Source organism: Alligator mississippiensis, chromosome 11, assembly GCF_030867095.1.
Source record: "Alligator mississippiensis isolate rAllMis1 chromosome 11, rAllMis1, whole genome shotgun sequence".
NCBI lineage: Eukaryota > Metazoa > Chordata > Crocodylia > Alligatoridae > Alligator > Alligator mississippiensis.
The window spans coordinates 72,978,750-72,991,265 of NC_081834.1; the positions used below are offsets into that span (position 1 = coordinate 72,978,750).

Sequence of the window (12,516 nt, forward strand, 5' to 3'; positions counted from 1 at the left end):
ACTGTTACAAAAGCATCTCTACTTAACACACAGCATCAATGATTAATGCGTGGTAACCAGGTTTAATGCACAGCAGAAATGATGGATATAGAGTGGTAGCTTGCTTAATATAGTGCTAATACATCATGTTAAAGGTGGACTGTTGCGCCACATCAAAACGGAGAAAAGAAAGCATTTCTACAGAAGTGAATTTACTGGGCTGGTGTTTCTTGGCTTTCCAAGAAATAATTAATTAGAAATAATTTGATCAGGGTTGTGACTGAAGTGGTAGGACTGTCCCATTGCCCAACCCCATTTCCAGATAAAGCAACCAGCCAGGGAAATACAGGCCAATTCTTCTTGATTCATTCGTGATTGTGTCAGCAGCCTGGAGGTCCAGAATGAGCAGAGGAAGAGCCATAGGAAGAATACTTGAGTTGAATTTTATTCTGCTTCAAGAGGCTTTGCAAATAATAAGCAAGAAGGGGAGAGGTAAAGCATCTACACAGGGAGGCTGCTTCCTGCTTTCCCAAAACTAGAAACCTGCGTGGATTTACCTGTGCACAAAGTGGAGGTAAAATGCTCCCCTTCTGATCAGGTACTATTTACCTCTTAGATTAGATGCAAGGGGCTATGTCACCCATCACTAACCATGACATAAATGCCACATGGGCCTGGGACCGCAGTGGTTTGATACTGGGGTGTTTCATAAGCATGCCTTTTCAGTGGTGTGCATGGACACAGAAGGTGTCAGATGGCCAGGAATCAAACACCCTCATTGTGCAATAAAGCAGGATAAAAATATTGACAGAGGGCACTAAGGAAGAGCCAAGCATGACTATCAGCCCATCACTGAAGGCAGGGTAGCTCTTCTCTAGAAACTTTTGGCACAGTTACCTCCCACTGAGATACAGCCAGGCTCAGGGCAATTCTTTAATAGTGTAGGGCAACACCACCAAAGCTCAGGCATGAAAGGAAGACCCTAATGCAATAAAAGTGGGGGGAGGATTGATTCAAGGGGAAAGTGAAGTGCCAGACCCCTAAATTAATATTCTTCCCCTTCTTAGAAGTGCCCAGCACTTTTAGGAACTGATCCTTCAAGGTGCCCGTCTTTCTCACTAAGCAGCGCAGGACAGATCCTGCATCCCCGACTCCCATTGGTCCTAGCATGTACTATAAGCAGGCTAACACTTTGCGGGAGTCACTCATCCAAGTGTAAAATCAGTCCCAGCTAGCTAAAAAATCCCATCCAAGGATTTGCTCACATCTAAGATGGAACATGCCTGCCTTCCACGAAATAACCACCAGGCCAGTGGTGAGGGCATTTATCTATGTTGTAAGAGAATTCAATTCAAGTCTCTAGCCTAAATCAGGTGCAGAAGAGCTTGAACCCTGATCTGTTGGCTCTTGGGCGATTCTCCAAACCACCTGGCTGTTGTGTCAGGAACATGTCAGTCTTACTCTCTTGTAACATGGGCTCATGTAAACATTTTCTGCCACAACTGGTGTGTGTGTTCCTGCAAAAAATTCTCTTTTAATGAACTGGAATTTAATACTGAAAGCAATCCTTCCAAAATCCCGAACTAGCTCCAATGATCACCCAGCTGAAGTCAGATGTGATTAGTTTGTGGCTTCTTTCAGCCTTCAACTGAGCATGCCTACATCTGTTCTTGTTGTTGATGTTTTTTAATCACATCCATATTAGTGATGGGACTAGGGCAAATCTGTGGACAGCAGGAAAACAAATGTAAAGTAAATGTGCACTTCTAGAAAAATCTTTTAAAGCCATCATCAATATAATATGCTCTATTACTTGTATCCAAAGTTCCAAATCCATATTTCATGCAACTTCCAACTTCTCTTCTAACACAGTATTTATTAATTTAAAAGCAGTGATATGTTTTTATCATCGATTTTGACTAAAACAGATGGCGAGCAGAGTTGTCATTCCCAATAACAGATTAACTCTTTGCAGGCTTCTTATTCTTTTGAGGCTGTTTATAGATTTCCTATTAGGCCTGTGTGAATAGGGAACTATTCGATTCGGATTCAGCCAGTTTGGATGCCAGAGTTTCAATTCAGATATCTGAATTGTTTTTCCAATTCGATTTGGCTGCATCGCTTCGAAAGATCCAGAGACGATATGGAGATTCAGCCATAGAGTATAATGGGGAATCAATGAAATGACTATAACTTCATTGTCTTTTAGCCGATTTAGATGAAACCTGCCAAGAAGGCAGACTATTCTGGGAGCATGAGTCATTCCAAGCTTCAAGGTGATAGGTGTGGGAGTTTATGGGAAACTGCACCTCAAATTGCTGAAAGCAAAAGTCATATCCGTGTGTGTGTTAAGCCACAGTGCGGTGAAAACTGCAGGGATGGTAGCTCTTCCTTAGGCCACAAAGCCTGCCAAGTTTCAAGGAGATCGGTGCAGGGGAAGATAGGCTCTGGGGCCCTGCACCTTTGGCCACAAGCAGGCAAAACTCGTGACACGGGTGCCATCTCCCAGTCTCTCAGTCCTGATCCTCAACGGGAATTTACAACTCACTTCTCACAGACAGACCTATCAACTTCACTTCATCAACCTCCTAGATATAGAAATGTATGGACTGCATTTATGACACACTACAACCTGCCTGACATCTGACTCCCCAGGTACCTCCCTACTTTTACCTGCTACATACCCCTTCCCCTACCCCAGCCTCTCTCTCAACCCTGACACCTCCATTTCCATTCTCACTGACTGGCTTTCTTGCCTGCATTGCATGCCAGCCTCTGGCTTCTTTGCTATTCCTTCTGTCCAGCAAGAGCATACACATATGTGCACACAGACGTGCACACACCCACACACCAACTAGATGCTTTCTCAGTCTGACGAAGGGTTTTTAAACCTGAAAGCTTGCAAAGAACAATTTCTCCAACTCTTCAGTTAGTCTAATAAAAGATATCAGATTGACCCTAAGAAACTTCTCTGCACAACATCCTTACACTGACATGGTTACAACCAGATCCCTTCACACACACAAGTGACACAAGTTTTGCTTTCAGCAGTTTGAGGTGCAGGTTCACAGAAACCCCTGCACCACTGCCTGAAACCTGGCAGGCCTCATGGCCGCACAAGCGGCGATACATGTGGCAAGACAGGGCGGCCATGTAATGACCTGCTCTCAGAGCTGGACGTGGCTGTTTAGTTTCTCACCCAGAAGCAGGGGAAAAACATCTCCCTGCTGAGCTCCTGTGCCCGGAAGAACTTGGAGGCATAAGGGCTGGGGCTATATGGGGAGGAGGAGGCCCCACATCATCCTTGCACCACCTAAAACTGCACCCTGCGAGGGTAGGGAGGTCTGGATGGGACCACCGGTGGCATGGCAGCCCTAGGAAATGCCAGGACCATGAACATCCCTGGTGAAAGGCAGGTAGGAGAAGGAGGCACCTGATAACCTCCAGCCACCGCACAGTCTTGGCTGTGGAAAGCCCAGACCTGTAAGATCTCGGAGAAGCCTGAGGCTTACTGGTTGCAGTGGAGTTGTGAGGGTGAGGACAGGGGCTACCAGCCCTGCAGTTTTCACCCTGCTGTGCCTGAACACACACACACAACGTCACACATGTCACCAGTTTTTCTTGTCAGCATCTTGAGGTGCAGTTTCCCAGAAACCCCTACACCTATCTCCTAGAAACCTGGAAGGCCTCATGCCCTCAGAAAGGGCTACCATCCCTGCTGTTTTCATCCAAATCTAACAAAAAATGACCAAGCTAAAGGTATTTCAGTGATTCCCCGTTATAGTCTATGGGCAAATCTGTGAATCTGCACTGAATCGTCCAAAACTGATTTGGCCGAATCGATTTGGAACAGTGATCTGAATCAAATCACTGTCCTCCGAATTGGCGGAATCCAAATCGAATACATCCTTGTTTGCACAGGCCTACTCCCCAGTTGTATTTTTCTTTTGGCCTCTGTTTATACCATTAGCTGTTCGCAAGTGTTTACAGGGAACATTATTCGTATCACAGCTTGTGTTAACTTTGCAGTGGGGGGTATTTTTTTCTCCATCATTTCCACAGAGAGGAAATTTGTGATCTAAAAGTAAAGTAGCAGGGTCCTTGCTCGATTCTTCTGCCCTTTATTTACATGCAGGAATACTTCGAACTGCAAATGTTCTTACTCATTTTAATGGGACTGCTCGTTGAGTAAGGAACTACCAAGCGTTGAGGTGGAAGAACAGAAACAGCCTGTTAGGCCCAGGGCAAATTGGTCCAGCCACATTTTTAAAGGTGAGAAACTGCTGAAAGGGATTTGAGTGTTACATTAAATCATACTTATGAATTGGGGATATATTTTGATCATGAGCATCCAGAGCTCAAGGAGAAGTCCTCCCTCCTGCTCCCATGTGCGTCTTTACATCTAAATAGATAAGCAAGAAATGACCCAACCCTTCACCTTTAATTCCCTGTGAATAAAAAGCAGTGATTTACAGCCTCACAGGATTTAGAAGCATCCTTAACTACTACTGAGCTGATGAAAACAAAGAAAAACATTTAGAAAAGTCAAAATGCCCAAGCTATTTTTGGTCAAAAAAGTTAAGGTTTTTTTTAAAAAAACCTTAAAAAATGACAAATTTCATCCAACTCCAACTTGAGCAGCACACATTTCTGTATCAAAACTAACCCAACAGTGCACATGATACCACCTGGAACAGTTTTGAATGACATTTTATGCAATAGTAAGGTGCTCTAGTGACTCGGTTTGGATCCTGTAGACCTCCTGACACAAAAGTTCCTCTGCTAGAATCCAGTGACACAGGATTGGACAGCAGATGACTTTGTAGTTTCCAACATCTGATCCAGTGCCTATTGCAAAGGCTCTAGCTAACTGGAATAGGCACTGGTTTGTTCCCCAAATGAATACTGACATCATCTTACCTTTCCACTGCTTTCCAAGTGAGGCTTAAAAAATGCAGCACTGGAAGTGCAGTTCCCCTTGTTTCCCCATCGTAAAAAAAAATGGGAGGGTTTCACCAGGGTAACCCTCTATAATTACTGCATATAGCAGTGTTGAAATACATGAATTGTGTTGACAGATTGTCACTTAGTTCACTGATGATTTTGCATAATTACAATAGTTTCTCACTTGATTGTTTCTCTAATTTGCTGTCTGAATTATATAAATTAGATTGATTAACAGAGGTGCTTGCTTTGCATACCTTGTAGTAGAATATACAAATGGTGCTCTGTCCTTGGGCTGTTTAATCCTTTGGCCATGTTGTGTATTATCCTCTGCAGAGGCATTTCTCTGCCTGGGTGAGAAAGAGAAAGCATTGATGAAATCAGAATATCCTTCCCTGAGTGCTTGCTAGCATTTTGCTTAGGCTGAATTTTACAGGTGGCAACTCTTAAAAAAAAGACTGATTTTTATGTTGTTTTATAATGGTTAGAAAAGGATGCTGAAAGCAAGGACTTCTGTGTTTTCTACTCAGCTCTGTCACCAAAACCACGGAACAGTATACTTAAATTTTCTGCACCTCAGTTAACTCGAGTGTGAAATAATTCACATTTATAATTATGTAGATGCTTTCACTGAAGGATAAACAAGTGGTTCAAACTTACAAAAAATAATACTTATGACTAATAATGTACCCAAACAGGGTCCCCAACAGTGTTGCTAGTTGGCTCAAGGCCATCACTGCAAAGTGCTACATCAAACAAATAATAACACCTGTGTATAATTAAGGGGACACATTTTCGCAGCCTGAAAAGCAGGAGCCACAGGCTACTGAAAGCTTAATTCTCCATGGGCATGCACAAAGTATGGGCATTTAAATCACTGACAAATGAGCGTGCAACACAACAACATCAAAACATGGAGCATGATGGACTCCATTTGATCTGAATTTAAAAAATAGACAAAGTACTCGTCAGAGAATCTGGACTCCAGAATCTACCGCTGGATTCCAGGTACATGCCAGGATTAGCCAGACTGGTTAATGCTCTAAAGCAAGAAGGTGTTTAGTATCCTCAACCATTTTCATTATACAAAAAAATCTCAGCACTAATCACATATAACGGCTTTTGTCACCTATCCCATAGATGTCCAGTCTCTATGCTTTATATGTAACAGAACATAGATTCTGCCCATTGTAAGAAGTAATGGAAGTACTTCGATTGATACAGTTTTGCAAAACCTCTTTTTCACAAGTGAGTGTGTCTAGACTCAGATCTAGTTTCCTGCTTTGCCAGCAAGCCCTATAGAAAGGGGATCCACAGCTATGCAGAAGGAACACAGGGGGGAACCATGCCCCAGACAGACACCACTACATACTTACCTCCCTAATGATGGAAAGCAGAAGCCTGACACAACTAAATACCTCTCTCGACTCACCTAAGAGAATAGATAGCAATCTGCTACTATCCCATATTAACTTAATTAAACCTAGGAGCTTGGCAGAACTTCTGCTTCATGGGAAATAAACAGTTGCAAAATTATTTTTTTTTTCTTCCTAACTGGAAGAGAAAATTTAAATTCAACATTTTCCAGAAAAAAAATATTGGAGGGATCACAGACAGAAAAGAAAGCAACAATTATTTTGAGATCCCAAAACAGTCATTCTAAATGTTGCCTTATACTGTTTTAGAAAAAGAAATGCCTTTTGTTTTCAAATACATTTTTCATTTGGAAAACAAAAATATTATTTATTTAAAATGTTTTGAAAGGAACTTCTTCAAATTTTCTAATAAAAAACATGTATCAAAAGCAAGATCCTGCAGCAGAAAATTTAAAATTGATATTAATGGGCATTTTTGACAGGAAAAGTTTCTGTCAAAAACGTTAAATGCTCGATTTAATTTGCAAGATACACATTAGATAGTAGTAATTGTTATGGAAGAACAACAGATTCTGTTAGCACTGGAGGACATTTTATTCTTCACAAGGAAGTCATCTTAAGCAGAAATAAGTTAGGTGCTTAGTAGAGAAACACTTCAAAAGAAAAAAAAAACAAAACAACCTTATGAACTTCTTTAAAAGTTTACTGTAAATGATGCAAAAACAAAAATAACTAAAAATTAGCAGTAGAAGACTGCCATATATAAAGCTTTGCTATATGCTTCAATATTGGCAAGTCTTATGGACTGATTTCCTTCTTAAAAGGGAGCCTGATTCTCCTTTCACTTAAAAGGGCACAAACCTGGAAAAATTACACCGAAAATGAGCGAGTTACATAGGCACGAATGAGTGGAAATCAGAAGTGGGGTGCTTTTCAAAGAAACCCAAACAAAACTTAAGTGATGTAGTAGGTCCCTCAGGACTGAATCATTGCTTCACAGATGGACTCATCAGAAAAAAAGCCACACAGCCCTCTGTGTTCTGGGTTAGGTTTTATTTCATTAGGCTTACATTACCTGCCTGGGACATCTACCAAGGGGCAACATATCCCACCCATGAGTCTTTTGGATTTGTTCTCAGGGTCACAGGTGCCAGGAAGAAAGGTTTTTATTAACAGCACCTGGAATAGCATAGCAACCGTCTGCTCATTAGCAATCAGGCACATCTTCAACCCAAGAGTGTGTTTTTTATTACTGTTATGTGCTGCTTTACCTCTCAAGGCCTCTCTTTAACTTGGCATCTGTGAAGATCCAAATCCAGAAAATTTTTTTTGGTTGGGTTTTGGCTTTGCTTTGTGTACAAATATACATCATTTTCAACCCCACCAAGAAAGGTACAGAAGAAACCTGGGCTTGATCCTGACCATGACCTTACATTGAATAAACTAATTAAATGGTAAGAAGTGACCTGTGCTACAGGGTTCATGCTTTTTACTAAGAGAAAGTTCCTTTTCTCTCTGCCAGACAGGTGTAGGTTTTGCATTGAGAGGCCTGAAAATACTGGGTCATGGCAATGAACCAGGCCCTAGAGTGGCAGTAGCATAATCTAACTCCTTATTTTGATCTACACTCAAATAGACCAGTTGAGACTCTGACCCTATGAACTGGAAATGCATTTAGGATGTTTATCACTATTGCTTGTATTTTTATATTGCAAGTAAAATTGTCAGAAGTGCCCAAAGTTAGTTAGGAACTCAAATGCCACTTGAAGAAAACAGAACACAACCAACAAAAAAAGTCTCCACCTCCCCAAAAAAACAAACCTAACAATGAAGCATCAAAGTCACTTCAGTATTTCTAACCTTCTCACTTGCACAGTTTCACATTAATAATGTTCCTGTTAACAAAATGCTTTTGGCATCCAAGCTGCACATTTCTGAAGAGAGCTCCTGATAAGAAGCTGCATTTTTCAAGCAAAATCTGCACCCTCAGCCTTTGGGCCCACAATTACAGCTCATCTATTTACGTTCTAGGCATTCAAGGTTCTTTGGCTGAATCTGGTATCTTTTATTAGACCAACTTAAACAGTTGGAAAAAAAAAAAATCCCTCAAGTATTCAAGTTGGTCTAATAAAAGATAATCAGATTCACCGAAAGCACCTTGTCTGCCTTGGTCCTTAGAGGCACAGGGCTACAACCTACATCCCTATTAATGCCAAGTAGTTGTCAGGCTTGTAGTTAGCAGACATGAACCTTGGCTACCCAAGGGTGGATGCTTGCTTATTTCTTCTTGTCTGTTGAGGGGCTGTCACCAAATACTCTTTCTGACAGTCAGAGAAGAGCAACTGTAGAAGTCTCCCAAACTATCCATCTCATCCAAAACTTTACAAACAGGCTTTTACCCACTCAGCAAAATGCCCCACTGCCCAAACTATTTCATCCCAACACTAATAAGTAATGCTTTTTTTTTTTTTCCCAAAAAGAGAGAGACATGGAAAAAAAAACAAAAACCCAAAAGTTTAAAAAAAAAAAAAAGACCAAATAACCCTTTACTTCATCACAGACATGCAGGAACCCGAACTCCCTTTGGCAGCCTTTAATCAAGCCAAAACCAGTCTCAGCTGCAGTGGGTTCAGTTCCAAGGCTCTGCTTTAACCCTTTCCATTCCTCCTAGGGACAGGATCCTTTAGGGCCATGGCAGTGCCAGCAACTCCAACAGGAAATAAGCAACACAAACTGTTCTCCAGGGAAAGTGGATGAACAGAAAGCAAGACCAGAAATACCGTGGTGTGAAGGGACGTTCTGGAATCACAGATACACAGCAGAGGCTTGCATGCTGTGTGTTCACAAAACACACACACGCACACCACCCCTGCTTCTGTTTTCAAACTCACAAAACATTTTTGAAAACAGGCAGGGACCCTAATTAGGCCTTTGTCTAGGAACAGCGTTTCTAAATATTGCACGCTGTTTTGAAGCAATACTGGGGATGCACTTATGAAACAAACTAATTTTGGGGCAGCATCTGTTGGGGATAATAGCTTTATTATAATAAAACAATGTTGATGTCTTCTAGATTTACTTCCTCCCAATTCAGCAGATATATTTTGTTCACAAAATAAGAGAAGTTACATAAAAGAGGGAGATGAAGTTACTGACATACTGCAAGACAATGTCTGTTAGCAGGGGGCTGTAAGACCTGCTTTCAGGTGGCTTGTATTTGCTGCTCTACATTTGCAAAAATGATAAGCAGTTCTTCTTCGTATTTACTTATGGAGCTGGGTATTCATGTCATAGGAACTCAAGCTCAGTAGTAAGGCAGACACCTTGCCAACGTGCTTCCCACAGGTCTGCCAAAAACCCTAACTGAATCACATACTCTTTGAAAGCACTCAATGTCTTAACTAAGTATCAGGCTTTAACCTTTTTATTGACAGACCATCTGCAGACACTTCCTTAGTCTGATGAAGGTATTTATACCTGAAAACTGGCAAAGAAGATTTTTTTCCAACTATTTGAGTTGGTCTGATAATAGATATCAGATTCACCCAAAGAACCTTGTCTGCCTATGTCCTTAGACCAATACAGCTACCATCTGCACCCCTGAGGCTTTAACCTTGGCAGCTGTTGTCTGACTACTGAGGAAGACATCCATGTGCAACAGGGGGAGTGTCACTGAGGCCTTGATGGTCCTAGAAATGAGGCGAGAAGGGGTGGGAGAGCTGTGACATCTGCAGCTGGACCAACTGTACAGCTGGGAGAGAGGTTGGACAAGGTTTCCATGGCCTTCTCCAAATGTGGGCTCAGTATGGAGAAGGGCACTTTGGACCTGAAAGCTTGGCCAACAGGCCCCCAAGTGCACAACAAGGGAAAGGAAAAGTATCCCTAATGCTAATAATACTAATAATATTAATAACAGCAGATGCTAAACTATACTGTGTTTACACAATCCTGTATAACTTAGAGCTGTGGGCTTTCTGGATGTCTGTACCACACAGGATTTGAAGCGCCATTCACTGAGGTGCCAAACCCTGGTTGTGAGAGTTTGCGGCATTCAGTGAATGCCCCCCACATCATACTAGGGACACTAGCACTCCCCTGGCCCCTAGGGCTCCTGTGAGAATCAATGCACCGCAAGTTATGGGCATGGGGGAGATGGAGCTGAGAGCCGGGCACAGGAGAAGAGAGGGACAGTGCAGGCCCAAGAGCCCCTGTCCTGCCTGCACCTGAGGCAGGGCCCTATTTGAGTCCCTGGCCAGAGCTGGCTTGGGGAAAGCTCAGGGGTAAGAGCCCCACACTGGCTCTGTGCAGGGCAGTAGCTCAGGGGACAGGAGCAGGGGCGCTACCTTTTGCAGGAGCGTGAATGCAAGCAAGCAGCTCCTGGTGCAGGCAGGAAGGAGGCATCAGCCGTGAAAAGAGCACAACCAGTGTTGCCAGCTGTACAATAATTGTCATATATGCATGGTAATTTCCACCCTTGTGTGATGTACCAGCAATACTAGTAAAAGTGTTCAAAATGAATGATAATTTGTGAGGCAGATCATTAGGGCAGCATACGCAAAACCCAAGTCACCCTCAGGATGTCTTAACTGGCTTTTGGGTTTGCTGTTAACACTTTCTTGTGACTGCTTGCCACAAAATAAAGTAATGCTTCAACTCTGAAGACCCAGTTCTCACCCACTCACTGGCAATATACAGTAAATAGGAAACAGGCTTATTTGTATATTTATTTGCATATTTTCAGTGTACAATAGTTTTTCAGCAAAGATGATAATTTTGAGCTTCTAATATGATCATTTTTATATTTAAGACATGGCAATGCTAATCCCAGCAGGGGCTGGAGGCTGTGCAATGCCCAGCGTGGGGGCACTGTGCTTTCAGGGTGCGGCTTTGGCACCAGCAGTGACTGGGGTGGGGTGGGAGACATCAAAAGCAGCTGGAGGAGAAGAGGGACTGTAGGGCTGCAGACACCTAAACACATCCCATTTGGTGCCTCCAAGAGGCAGGCAGGATAAAAGCAATATACTGTAAGGAAAGATGGACTGAGGAGTCTCTCCATGCCATTTATTCCTCTGTGAATAAGGTGGGGAGGCTCATTATACATTCTGCCTCTGTGGCTCTGTAGAAATGAAAATGCTAATTAGTTTTCTTGAAGTTTGATTGAAAATTAATAGGACTTCACTAGAGATTTGTTGAATGGGACCAGAGTTAAAATTACATTTGATTCCAGTCAGGCTCAAAATCAAGAGCAGGGAATTTGAAGACAGTGGCTCGATGCTTTTTCAAATGCAGGGGATACATACTTGTCTGTTGGTATCACCGCAAAGATGGGTCCTTGCTTTAAAAAAAACAGGGTGGGGGCAGGTTTGGGTGAATGGCAGAGCAGGGAGACTCAGAGCAACACTCCAAGAAGCATATGACCTTTTCTTTTCTTCCGATGTCTTTGTAATGCAAAGTGATAGACTGGATACCTGTCACTCCCTGAGTGAGGGGCACGTCTTACCCCATTGCCGGGAGTCTCTTTCTATCTCAGAGCACTTAAAGTATGCCAAATCGGTCTGTGCTTCCCTGAGCTAGGACTAAACGGTCACTGGCAACCCCATCAGAAACCTACAGTCCTTTGGGAGCGTTTCATAACGGTGAATCAGCCACAGTAAGTGTTCATCAGCTCATCTAAGAGCATCCCTGAGGGGGGCCCTGCAAGGTCTGAAGCTAGGGCTGTAACTGGGGGGGGGGGGGGGCAAGTATACCCTCGCTCCCCCCCAGCAGGGCTGGGTTTCCATGGAGACCAGCCCCAGCAGCGCTGGCAGCACCAGCGGTGCCAGCCTCTTCCTGGTCGGGGGGGGGGGGGGGCTGAGGGGGACCTGTGATGAGCGGGTGGTGGCAGCAGCACTGGAAGGAGTGGCTATTGGGAATTTTGGGGTGGCTATAGCCCCTGCAAGCCCCTCCCCAGCGCTTCTCCTCCTGGCAGGACTTGGAACTGCTCTGGGGCCGGGCTGGGATCTATCGGCAGTGACAGCCAGGGCAGAGCTGTGATCTGCAGCCTGCGTGTCCTGGGCAGGGGTGTGCAGGCAGTGGCCCATGGCTCTGCCCTGGCTCCGGGCCATGCTGTCACCACCACAGCATCCCAGCCCAGCCCTGCAGCAGCTCCCCCGTCCTGCCACGCGCCATGCCAGCACTGCGGAGGCCAGTCTCCACAGAAACCTCGCCCTCCTGCTAT

The 12,516-nt window shown here is 43.6% G+C and overlaps 1 long non-coding RNA gene across 1 annotated transcript; it reads right to left on the reverse strand.

Moving 5' to 3' along the window:
- Positions 1-261: 261 nt before the first annotated feature.
- Positions 262-7,349, reverse strand: LOC132244241 (uncharacterized). The gene is made up of 3 exons (XR_009455833.1): positions 7,161-7,349; positions 5,181-5,273; positions 262-1,703 (listed from the first exon to the last, which is right to left on the reverse strand). It is a non-coding gene; the product is annotated as an uncharacterized LOC132244241 (long non-coding RNA).
- Between the last annotated feature and the right edge of the window lie 5,167 nt (positions 7,350-12,516).